Consider the following 13171-nt stretch of genomic DNA (forward strand, 5'->3'; position numbering starts at 1 on the left):
ACAGAATACCTAAAAACACAATTTTTTTTTATTTTATTAACTTGAGTATTTCTTATATACATTTTGAGTGTTATTCCCTTTCCCGGTTTCCGGGCAAACATTCCCCTAATCCCTCCCCCTCCCCTTCTTTATGGGAAAAACACAATTTTGAATAATAAAGGGACTGCTGGGGTTCTCACCATCCCTGATTTCAAGTTGTACTACAGAGCTATAGTAATACAGACCACATGTCATTGGGATGGAAATAGACACATTGACTAATGGGACTGAACTGAAGACCCAGACATAAATCCACACACAGGAACACCTGATTTTTTTCTAAAGAACCCAGAAATACACACTGGCAAAAGGAAAGCACCCATAACTAATATTGCTTGCCAAGCTGGATGTCTGCATACAGAAGAATGCAAATAGACACGTACTCATCATCCTGCAGAACTCAAGTGCAAGTGCATCGAAGATCTCAACAGAAAACCGGATACACCGGACCTGACAGAGGAGAAAGTGGTGACTAAGCTTGGGTGCATTGCCGTAGGAGATGACTGAGTAGAACACAGACGGGGCAAACACTGAGAACACCAGTTAGTGAATGGGACCTCATGAAACCGAAAAGTTCCTGTAAAACAAAGGACACAGTCAACCCCACAGAGCAGCAGTCTACAGAGTGAGAAAGGATCTTTACCAACTGTACATCTGACACAGAACTGACATCGAAAATATATAAAGAACTCCAAAAACTACACATCAACAAACCAAATAATCAAATTTTAAAACAGGGTATGGAACTAAGCAGAGAATTTTCAATAGAGTAATTGCATATGGCCTAGAAACAGTTAAAAGAAACGTTCAGCACCGTAGTGGTTATCAACAAAATGCAAATCAAAACTACTTGGAGATTCCATCCTAAACCTGTCAGAATGGCTAAGATCAATAATACAAGGGACAGCTCGTGCTATCAAGGATGTGAAGCAAGGAGAACACTCCTCCATTGCTGGTGGGAGTGCAAACGTATACGTCACTATGAAAGTCATTAAGGCACTTCCTCATAAACAACCTTACAGACCCAGCTATACCACTCTTGGGCATATACCTAAAGGATGCACCATCCTCCCATAAGAACACTCAACCATGTTCATTGTGCCTTTGTAGCCAAAAACTGGAAACGACATAGATGTCCCTCCTCAGAAAAATGGAGAAGAAAATGTGATGCAGTTGCACAGTGGAGTATTACTCAACTGTCAAAAATAAAAGAGTTTGAAATTTGCAGGAAAATGAAAGGAACTACAAAAATAATCATCCTGAGGCAATGCACACTCAGAAAGATAAATAAGGTATGTGTTCACTTATGAATGGATATATGCTGTTAAGTAATAACCAAGTGTGATGGTCCAGGCAGTGTGTCGCCGTTGGTGTAGGTGTGTCACTGTGAACATGGGCTTTAAGACCCTCATCCTAGCTGCCTGGAAAGCAGTTTTCTCCTAGCTGCCTTTAGAACAGGAGGTGGAACTCTCAGCTCCTCCAGCCCTACACCTGCCTGGACGCTGCCATGCTAGTGCCGTGATAATGGACTGAACCTCTGAACCTGTAAGTCAGCTCCAATTAAATGTTTTTTATAAGAGTTGCCTTGGTTATGGTGTCTTTTCACAGCAGGAAAACCCTAACCAATACACCAAGCTACAATCCACAGACTCAGGTTAGGTAAAGAGGAGGGATCGAGGGGAAATGACTGTCTCTTCCTGACAGGGGGAAATTGATTTTTTGAGAGGATAGAGGAAAGGCAGAGGCAGCTGAAGATGGAAGGAAGTGGGTGTCAGGAGTGATGTCTGAAATTGGGGACAGTTAGGGGACACTGTGTAAACACAGTGCAGTGGAAACTTCCTGCAATCTATAAAGGTCCTAGTAATGGGATATGGAGTCTCAACTGGCCATTTCTTGTAGCCAGGCAGGGCTTTCGATGGTGGCACTGAGCTGCAAATGATTGAGTTGTCAGCCAAATGGGTCCCACGGAAAACCCCAAACTACCCAGGCTGTTGTTAATGCAAATAAGTGCCCCATTGCCACAGACACCAAGCACAGAACTCATTTAACGGGGGAAAATAGAGCTGGTACCTACATGAGACCTTCACCCTCTACATTCTAATCTCTTCAGTGCTACTGGAAGAGAAATGTGGACACTTGGACACTATCCCAGGCACAAAACCTTTGACCTACAATCTGTCCTACCTGAAAAATAAGCTAGGACAACGGTGGCTCAGAACTTGTGGCAGGAGTCAACCAATGCCTCATTTGACTAATGTCCACTCCACAAGAACAAACCTATACCAAACACAGCTTGCTTGGGTAATTAAGAACCAGAGACTAGATAGCCCAGAGACCCAGAGTAAAACCAAACACTACTGGTCTATAATAGATAGATGGATGGATGGATGGGTGGGTGGGTGGATGGATGGATGGGTGGTGGATGGATGGGCGGGTGGATGGGTGGATGGATGGATGGGTGGGTGGGTGGATGGGTGGGTGGATAGATAGTAAACTGACTCTTAATGATACTCTGTTATACTCATAGATCCGTGCCTTTTCCAGTCATCTTCAGAGAAGATGAGAACAGATGCAGAGACCCACAGTCAGATAGTATGTGGAGAGAGTCTGAATTGGAGACCTCCATCAAATCTCTCTCCTCATAGCTCAGGGAAGCCTGTGAAGGGGAGGCAGGAAGAGTGTAGGAGCCTAGGGTCATAGGGGATCCTAGGGTAACAAGACCTTCAGAATCAACTGAGCAGGGTGCATCTGAGCTCACAGAGACTGAAGCAGCAAGCGCAAGGCCTGCACCAGTCTGTACCAGTGCTTAGTATCACACGCATGCACGCATGCACGCATGCACGCACGCACGCCCACACTCGTGTGTGTGTATGTATATATATGTGTGTGTGTCTGTGTGTATATATATATGTATGTGTGTGTATGTATATATGTGTATGTGTGTATATATATCTATGTATGTGTGTGTATGTATATATATATGTATATATATATATATATATATATATATATATATATATATATATGCTATTGTACTTTTATGAAACTCCTGGCTGTAAGAACAAGTGAATCTCTGACTCTTGGGACTCTCTTCCTCCTGTTGAGTTACAGTGTCCAACTATGATATGGGTGGTTTTGCTTCATTTTATTATATTTGATCTTGTTGTGCTTGGCTGTTATGTCTTAGAAGCTGGAAAGGGAATGGATCCAGAGGGGACAAGGGAGTTGGGGAGGTACTAGGAGGAACAGTGGGAGGGAGAGGGGAAACTATAATCAAAATATATTGTATGAGAAAAAAATGAAAATTAATTCTACAGTTACATAACTAATACTTTTGAGAAAAGTGATTAATCACTGCAGCTACTTAATTATATATTTGTGTTCTAAAGATTGCAGCTACTGCTACAGCAAACTAGAATTTTAGGTTGCTTGTGGAAATTTACAAGCTTTGACTTTTATCTGTGTGATGAGTTTTCTATTCTACCTTCTTCCTCACTGTATTCTTTTGAAGATGGCCTTTGTTGAATTCATTCATCTTTTCCCCTTTGAGTTATTAGAGATCTTTAGAAGACTGTGGGTTCATTTAAATGTTTTAGAATTCTTAGATCTATACTAGAACTGAGTATATCAAAACAGTAGCCCCCAAAACTCCCCTTTTTATTTCTTATTTTTGTGGTTTTTTAATTGGATATATTTCTTTTTTTACATTTCAAATGTTATTCCCTTTGCCGGTTTCCTGTCTATAAGCCCTCATCCCCTCTCCCTCCCCCATAAAGGTACTCCTCCTGATCCACCTCTCCTTACTACCCTCCACCCCGACATTCCCCTGCACTGGGGGTTCAACTTTGGCAGGACCAAGGGCTTCCCCTTCCACTGGTGCCCCAACAAGGCTATTCTCTGCTACATATGCAGTTGGAGCCCAGGGTCAGTCCATGTATAGTCTTTGGGTAGTGGTTTAGTCCCTGGATGCTCTGGTTGGTTGGCATTGTTGTTCTTATGAGGTTGCAAGCCCCTTCAGCTCTTTCAATCCCTCCTTTAATTACCCCAAAGGGGGTCCCGTTCTCAGTTCAGTGGTTTGCTGCTAGCATTGACCTCTGTATTGGAGATGCTCTGGATATGTCTCTCAAGAGACAGCTATATCCGGTTCCTGTCAGCTTGCACTTCTTAGCTTCATCCATCTTATCTAGTTTGGTGGCTGTATATATATGGGCCACATGTGAGGCAGGCTCTGAATGGGTGTTTCTTCAGTCTCTGCTTTAAACTTTGCCTCCCTATGCCCTCCTATGGATATTTTTGTTCCCCCTTTTAAGAAGGAGTGGGAGCATCCACATTTTGGTCATCCTTCTTCTTGAGCTTCCTGTAGTCCTGGATTGCATCTTGCATCCCCCTTTTTATTATGCATCGGGATAATTTTATAACTGGACAGTTCGGATCCCTTTGATATGAGGGATACTTTAGATACTGCTAAATCTTAATTCCTTTTGTATTGTGGTGAAATATTAACAGTATTAACAAGTGTGTGGACCTTAGATTCTAACTCCAAGCTCAGATCATGATCTCAGACTCCTCAGACTCCCAAGTGTGAGAACTGCAGACGTGAGCCACCACCCCTGGCTTTCAAGGTAAACCACGTTCATTTGCTCAGGAGATCCTCCTGCCTGAGGTACTTAAAACTAAACCAGAGGCGAGTCAAAAGTCATCTAAGGGAATTAAGAAATATTTCTTCATTATTATTGAATATGGTACAGGCTGTTTGGAAATGTGTAGAAATCACACTGGATAATAGTGTGATTGTTCTCTAGAATTTAAGAAGTAATAAAGTAGGGGCTGGGGATTTAGCTCAGTGGTAGAGCGCTTACCTAGGAAGCGCAAGGCCCTGGGTTCGGTCGGTCCCCAGCTCCGAAAAAAAGAACCAAAAAAAAAAAAAAAAAAAAAAGAAGTAATAAAGTAAAATCTGCTTCCAAGGGACTTTGAGTGATTGAACACGTCAGTATCATCAGTGATTTACCTTGAGTGAAAAACAGGCTTGTTTTATAACGAGACTCCTTAATAAATGTTTATAATACTTGGGGAAAATGTAGGGGCTTTTTTTTTTGTAAGAATACCAGTCCAAAGTTCAAAAGGCACAGTTCTCATCCACTCCACCTACTCAAAGCAAAAATCCCTACTACTATAAACTCAGTAATCAGTGACTAGCTGAGATCATAACTGGTCTAAGCACTGACAAAAAAAAAATGACTATTGTATGCTCAGCCATAAAAGGGACACCAAGGTTCAGGGAACCTCACAAAGGAACGGTGTTAATTCCATGGGGCGAGAGTACGACCATTACGACAAAATTTGAGCCAAATTCGAAGCAGTTTTATTAAATACTGGCCAGGACATGGACACTGGTACAAGATCCATCGCCAGAATTACCAGACTATGGCACCAAACTACATTAGTTAGAGCCTTAGAAAAGTCAACCCAGCTTCTCCTGAACGGAAGACTGACAAGATCACCTTGGGTTTCTTAAGGTAACACTGCCTTTAGATTCATGGCTCTGACCATGTTCTGGTGCTGCCGACAGAGCAAGTTGCCCTGGCAGCGCTGCATGGAACTTGTCTCAAACCGGAAAAAGGAGAGAGGAAGAACGGAAAGAAAAAAAAAATAGGCTAGAGAAATGCCCACACACCAATGTAGTTAAGATGCTCGCTGCTCTTGCAAAAGACTAAAATCATTTCCAACGCCTGCACTGGGTGCCTCACAACTGCCTGTAACTACAGCACCGGGGGTTCCAATAACCATCTCTTATGATCTGCTTGGAACCCCACTCGCTCCTGGGGTAAGGGGGGGAGAGAAAAGAAGAGGAGGAAGGAAAGAGGAGGAAAGGAGGAGGGGTAAGAGGAGGAGGAGGAGGAGGAGGAGGAGGAGGAGGAGGAGGAGGAGGAGGAGGTGGTTGTTAAAATGTTTGGTGAGTAAAGACCCAGCTCAAGTACTCTTTAGAGATAGGTTTACTTTTTATTTTCAAAACAAGAAGAGTAGGAAAGGTACTCTTAGAGGTAAGGGAGGCTTTGGTACTTTTACCAGTTGGGGTTAAATACAGCCACTAATGGCTGCTGTGGTCCTACAGGAGTGGGCAGGTTCTCCTGAGCAAATGAATGTGGTTTACCTTGAAAGCCAGGTGTGGTGGCTCGCGTCTGCAGTTCTCGCACTTGGGAGGCTGAGCAGCCCGAGACAAACTCCTTAAGTCCCAGATCTGCTGTAGTTGCAGCTTGACACCTCTGTCCTGACTCTAGCCCAACCAAACCACCCCAATCACTCTTAACAGTAAGGTTTTTACAATACTGTTTTGTGAGGAAGAGAAAAATGCCGCTACCGCGGCAGCGGACGTCTCAGGGTCCTTTATTTCTCTGTTCTTCTACAACTGACAACCGGGAACACCAACGTACGCGTTCTGTTGGTCCAAGAAGGAAACCAGCGGACTCAATGCGAGCTCAGGCGCTCCTTGTCTCTGCGCACGCTCAGGAGCAGCTCGGGTCTTGCCCGGTTGGGCGGAACTCAGAGGGCGGGGCGCTGGCCACGTGGGCGGGTGACGTCATCTCCGGGCGCCGAGGGTGACTGGACTTACGGTGGGCTACGGGCGCTGCGGTTCGCTCTGGTTCGGAGGGCGGAAGTGCCCGCTGGGCTGTTTTCTGACCCCCGGCGGCGGCGCTCTGTGCGGCTGCGCGCGCACTGGGACTTCTGCTCCTGCGCCTCTGCAGGACGCTGTGATCCCGGTAGACCCAACCCGACCGAGCGTCTTCCGCGCTGCGGGAAGCCGGAGCAGAGCCGGCACCTCGGGTAAAGCTCATGTGTGTGTGTGTGTGTGTGTGTGTGTGTGTGTGTGTGTGTGTGTGTCCGGGGCGCGGAAGTGTGTGGCAGAGGGTGACCGGGCAAGGGCTGCGGGCAAGCGGCCGGTGTAAAGAGCGCACCCGGAGGCGATGGCGGGGGAGGCGGTGCCGCTGGGCGGAGGTGGAGTTGGCGAGACACCGGCCCCGGAGCCCTTGGGCAGCCTAGCTGTCCCTTTGGGTAGGTAGTATGTCAGTTCCTTCCTAAGGTAGGAAATGTAGCCTCGAGTCCGAAGCTCAAGTTAAACTTGCGTTTTAGTGCGATGTATTTAAATCGGAATTATTTCGGTGCTTATCGGTTCTATCTAAACGCAGACTTTATCTTCAATGCCGTTCTTTGAGTCCCAGTTTAAAAATAGTACTTAATACTAAAAAAATGCATTTTTCTGTTAGTAGAACACTTTCGTTTATTTACTTTGTTGGAATTGCTCTCAGAGAATATAAACTTGAGGAACCTAAGAAGCTGGGTGGCGTGTAGATTTTTTCTCCCGAAGCATGTAGCGTTCTTTTTCCTGAGGAAGCATAGCATGTCTTCACTAATCAGAACCCCAGGGACAACTGACTGTCTAAAGCACTCTAGAATTCACCTGATAACTATCTTGGGTCCTTGATACCAAGTACTTGAGTCAGATATTCTGATTTCATTAAAGTTATTGTATGAATTGAATTTGAGATCATTGTTTTATGGTCGTTGTCGTGACAGGTAGAATGTCACAGTAACTTTAAATGTACTTTGAGCCCAGTTTTGAGGCCCATAGGAAAACAACAAAACCCAACTGTGATGGCCCAAGCTTCTAGTCCTTGTGCTAGACAAGCCGAGGTAGGAAGATTGCCTTGGGTTGGAGGCCAGCCTGGACTACAGAGCAAGACCCTGACTCAAAAAGGAACACTCTCTCTCTCTCTCTCTCTCTCTCTCTCTCTCTCTCTCTTTCACACACACACACACACACACACACACACACACACACACACTCACTCACTCACTCACTCACAGTGCTTGTCTTTAACCCCTAGTACTCAGGATGCTAGCCTGGTCTGCATAGTGAGTTCTAAGCCAACCAGGGTGACCCAGTGAGCCCCTGTCTGGGGGGGGGGGGGGGGAGTATATTCCAGGTGATAGAAAGTTCTAGAAAAAGAATAAACCAATGAAATGGAATGCACAGGGTTAGTGCTATCCATAGAAAAGGTATTCAAGTGAAGCTAAGCCACATGGAAAGGCCGTTGGGGCCTACTAGCCAGTTCCGGGGCAAAGAGGAGTGCTCAGAGATGAGACAGAGTCCTTGTGGGACTCTGTAAAAACTTAATTTTTTCCGTTTTAATCTTCATGTGAGGGGTTGGGGATTTAGCTCAGTGGAAGAGCGCTTGCCTAGGCGAGCGCAAGGCCCTGGGTTCGGTCCCCAGCTCCGAAAAAAAGAAAAGAAAAAAAAACTCTTAATGTGAGCATATACGTATGCCCCTTGTATTCATGCCCAGTCCCATCAAGGAGTCCCCTGAGCTGTATACTGAAGAGTGCTAGCCTGGAACCAAACCCATGTCCTCTGCAAGTGCAGCCTGTATTCATTCTTCTCGCTCTTGCTCTCTCTCCGTCTCTCTGACAGGATCTCACTCTGTGACCTTGTATCAGGCCGCACTTAAATTCAGAGATCCAACTGCCTCTGCCTTCTCAGGGCTGGGATTAAAGGTTCAGATTTCTTCCTCACACCCTTCCTTTCCTTTCCTCTCTCTTCCTTCCCTACCTCTTTGTCTCTCTGTACAAGGTTCCTTTGTGTATTCCTGACTGTTCTGGAACTTGCTGTGTAGACCAGGCTGGCAGTTGTACTCAGAGATCCACTTTTCCACTGCCTCCCAGAGCTGAAATTAAAAGCATACACCACCATCACCTTTTACTATCTTTTACTCTCTCTCTTTTTCCAAACAAGGTTTCTCTGTGTAACAGCCCTGGATGTCCGGGAACTTGCTTTGTGGATCAGGCTGGCCTTGAACTCACAGAGATTGTCGGGAGCAAGAAGGTAGTTACACATAGAATACAAAAGTTATATTTTATCATGCTGAGGGTCATTACACGATGTTCACATTCTCAGTTCCTAACTGTGGTCCTACGCCTTGCTTCCTAAGGCTGCTCACCTGTTCTGCGTATCTTAGGTGAAGGTCCAGGCTCTAACAGAAGTCTCTGATTGAATGGTCAGCATGTGGGGGCGTGATCTGCTCTACAGCCACTGAGCAGGTCAAGGTGGCATCTCTCCAGAAGTAAGAGCAGAGTATTGCTCTTGGTCTCTGCTTATATACCATCTAGTGGGGTTCTAGGGCTGTGTCTGGTTATCTGGAGTAAGTGACATAACTGAGTTCTTAGGTGTAGTGGCTAAAAGGCTTTTTCTTTCTTTTTAAACTGTGCTCATTACAGGGATCTTCTTGCCTCTGCCTTCCAAGTGCTGGGATTGAAGGTTTGGGCCATCACTGCCTGGCTTCCTGTTTTTATTTTTAATGAGAAAAGTTTGAGTCAGGAGCAGATTGACCTAAGTAGAGTTTTGAAAGTATCTGATTGCCATGTTGACTGCAGAAATAGAGGTCATTGTGGCTTGGGTCTGTGTGGTTGGGAATGATTAGATTTTAGTTTCTAAGGAAGAAGAGTTAGGGATAATTGTAAGGTGGGTGGACAGAGCAACAGACTAATGGGGTTTCTGCTTCTATAGTGGAGGAGGATGTGGCGTGGGAGAGAGGAAGACCTGAGGCCAGCCTCAGTTGTGCAGGTGTTAAACTTCCAAATGGCACTGCCAGTGTACAGGAGAACACTTGTGAAACAAGTTCAGGAGTCCAAGATGAAGGTGAAAATGGAAGTTGTAACAAGTATATTTGGTATTTAAAGTTGTTTGAAAGTTGGTGCATGTTTCCTTTAGGAGGGAGGGAGGCACACAGGAGACACAGTAGGAACATAAAATCCTCTCCTCTTTCTCCCTACCCCAGGGTAGATAGAACCAGTCAGTGAATCCCTCGCTGAGATTGATTGAAGCATAGGTTTAAGAGGAAATAGAAATAGGGTCATGAGACAGCAGAAGGAAAGGGAGGAGACTGGAAAACTGGGGAAGCTCTGGGTGAGCGGTACAGGAAAGTGGGGGAATGGGTGGATTGGAGGAATGTAGAGGCACTAGACATTACCAGAGACCCATGTCTGAAGCTGTTTGCAGTTGAAGGAGAGACTGACCACTGTCCATTACTGGGCAGTTTCCCATATACCTGGGGAAGGTATACGTCTCCCGCTATATACCTGGGAAGGCGTATGTCTCCTGCCATATATACCTGGGAAGGCGTACATCTCCTGCCATATATACCTGGGAAGGCGTACATCTCCTGCCATATATACCTGGGAAGGCGTACGTCTCCTGCCATATATACCTGGGAAGGCGTACATCTCCTGCCATATATCCCTGGGAAGGCGTACATCTCCTGCCATATATACCTGGGAAGGCGTACATCTCCTGCCATATATACCTGGGAAGGCATATGTCTCCTGCCATATATACCTGGGAAGGCATATGTCTCCTGCCATATATACCTGGGAAGGCGTATGTCTCCTGCCATATATACCTGGGAAGGCGTACGTCTCCTGCCATATATACCTGGGAAGGCGTACATCTCCTGCCATATATCCCTGGGAAGGCGTACGTCTCCTGCCATATATACCTGGGAAGGCGTACGTCTCCTGCCATATATACCTGGGAAGGCGTACGTCTCCTGCCATATATACCTGGGAAGGCGTACGTCTCCTGCCATATATACCTGGGAAGGCGTATGTCTCCTGCCATGTATACCTGGGAAGGCGTACATCTCCTGCCATATATACCTGGGAAGGCGTACGTCTCCTGCCATAAAGGGAAGGTGTGTGTCTCCTGTCATATACCTGGGAAGGCTTGTGTCTCCTGCCATATGCCTAGGAAGATGTGTGTCTCCTGCCAGCCCACTTTGTCCTAGGTCCAGTACACATGTTAGCAATGCCTCAGTTGCTAAATTGCTCCTGTTTAACCTCTTACCCCCAGGTTTGCCCTCCATGCACAGCTCTGAGACCCTTGTCCCGTTTCACCTCTTACAAACCTCACAGGTTCTCTAGGCTGGATAGAATTGACATCCTTCCTGCTTTTCCTGTGATGTATTCCATGAGCTTCCACAGGGTTGACAGTAAGGGAATTGCTTGCATTTCCTTGCATCGGCCACCGTCTCTCTTTATTCACTGTAGGTTTTCCCCACTGGAACAACCTTGTGATTTGAGAAGTAATTTCATCCCATGGGAAAAGGAGACTGGGCTGGGGTCACATGTGCTCCTGAAGCCTTTACAGCCTTAACTCTGGAATACTATTCCCAGGCAAAGCTTACTAAAGTGTTGGCCCGTGTTGCTTCTGCATGCTCACCTTTAGATATATACGGTCCTGAGTGTGGCTCATTAGAGCTGTTTCCAGCTTTATGGTGACTTTGTGATACAGTGCCAGGCACAGTTAGGAACTACTTGGATTTTTAGGATCTTTGAAATAGGGTCTTGTCATGTAGCCCAGGCTCTGTCTTACTCATTTGTATCTTCAGCATTACCCTACTGCTGAGTTCAAAAGCAGCTTGGGGAGGAAAGAGTTTATTTCAGCTCCATCCTGAAATCACAGAGGTCTTGACGGGAAGTCAGGGCAGGAACCTGGGTCAGGGAGTGAAGCAGAGGCCTTGGAGGAAAACCGCTTACCCGCTTACCTCGCTGCTTGCTCAGCCTGCTGTCTTAGACCAGGCAAGTACATCTGCCCAGGTGTGGCACTGCCTGCCCTCAGTGGAAGGGGCCCTTCTACGTCAACTGTTTCTCAAGATGTCCTGTAGACTTGCCTAAAAGCCAGTCTTATGGGGACATTTTCTAAATTAAAATTTCTTCTCTGAAATGTCTAACTTTGTGTCAAGTTGACAAAAATCCAGGCACAGTAACCGGGGTTGACCTAAGAGTAGTGATCATTCTGTCTCAGCTTCCGAAGCACCAGAATTAACTGCATGTCACTATTTCTGGCAAGCAGTCCCCCCCACCCTGCCCCCTTTCTTCAGTGCTGGGAATTGAACTTAGGGTCTCATATACGCTGGACAAGCACTGTTCTGCTACGCTGTACCCTGTACTTGGATTTTGGAGTGCTCCCTTCAGGCCTGGGAGCCAGATGTGTTAAGATTCTCTGTGGGGACACAGCCTGCTCCGCGTTTGCCATGCGCCTCAGCTGCGGTGTGAGGAGGTTGCATATTAGATACTCTTCCAACTTACCTTAGTTTCCTTTTGCACTTTTGAGATGGGATCTCACCTAGCCCAGGCTGGCCCTGAACTTGGTAGATAGCCAAAGCCAGCTGTGACTTCTCAATCCTCCTGCCTCCACTTCCTGAGCACTAGGATTGTGGGTATTGAGCACCACACCTTGCTCCATTTGTATTTTTTAATTTAAATTCTCGTCTGAGGTGAGGTGAAGCGTGTGGTGCTTTCTTTGACTGTTCATTGCCATCCTTTAAGTGCCAAATGTATTTATTATTTTGTTTACTTATTGATTGTGTGATTGTGTGCTGTATACATGTGTGTTTGCACACATGTGGGGGGCGTGAGTGTGTAGGGGTTTGCTGAGGTGCTGTCACCGAGGTGTCTCCATCCTGATGCACCACCCTTGACTGAGCATCTGAACTTTCCCAGCAGGTACTTTACCAACAGCCTTTCCTCAACCCCAAAGTTCTAAGTATTTTAGAATTCTTTGAATACTACAGATCCACTAATATTTATTTCCTCTTCCTCCTCATAAGCTCTTACAGAACCAGAGGAAGTAGACTTGTTGGACAGGACAGAACCTTTACATACATGATCTTACTGCTGCTCCATGGGCAAGACCTGTATCAGAGCAAGGCACCCAGCATCCCAGGAAGGGGAGGGGAGGGGCGAGGCTCAGGAAGTTCCTGGAGGTGAGCAGCTGTGGCTTCTGGAGAGGGAGAGACCGTTTTCTTCAGGAATAAAGCTACCAAGAGAGGCTGCTCGTGCCTCAGGTTGCCCTGAGCCCATGGGTGGACTCTGAAACGCTCAGGAAGCTGGGAGGGGGTGGGCGGAGACTGTAAGCAAAGTGCAGTACGATAGAACGGTTTATCATTTATCTCATATCATCAAATGAGAACATAGAGGCTGTCAGCCAGCGTGAGGTGGTATGAAATAATGCAGTGTTTCTAGAGATTTGAAACTGGTCTGAGGCTGAGCAGAGCACATTTGTAATCCCAGTTTGGGAGAG

At 46.1% G+C, this 13171-nt stretch overlaps 1 protein-coding gene and 1 long non-coding RNA gene across 5 annotated transcripts in view; one reads left to right on the forward strand and one right to left on the reverse strand.

Annotated features, from left to right (window-relative positions):
- Positions 1-6586, reverse strand: part of LOC102554815 (uncharacterized) — a 64751-nt gene extending 58165 nt beyond the window's left edge. The window contains exons 1-2 of the long non-coding RNA XR_005497762.2: positions 6191-6586; positions 423-616 (exon numbers count right to left, since the gene is read on the reverse strand). This is a non-coding gene — a long non-coding RNA (uncharacterized LOC102554815). The remainder of the gene's footprint in view (positions 1-422; positions 617-6190) is intronic.
- A 32-nt stretch (positions 6587-6618) lies between these two features.
- Atg5 (autophagy related 5) overlaps positions 6619-13171 on the forward strand; it is a 90992-nt gene continuing 84439 nt past the window's right edge. For 3 of the 4 annotated variants that reach the window (NM_001399020.1, NM_001014250.2, NM_001399019.1), the window contains exon 1: positions 6619-6861. The gene's annotated coding sequence lies outside the window, so the exon portion shown is untranslated. Of the gene's footprint in view, positions 6862-8827; positions 8918-13171 lie in introns of all 4 variants that reach the window. The other variant, NM_001399021.1, reaches the window with a different exon arrangement.

Source organism: Rattus norvegicus, chromosome 20 (assembly GCF_036323735.1).
Source record: "Rattus norvegicus strain BN/NHsdMcwi chromosome 20, GRCr8, whole genome shotgun sequence".
NCBI lineage: Eukaryota > Metazoa > Chordata > Mammalia > Rodentia > Muridae > Rattus > Rattus norvegicus.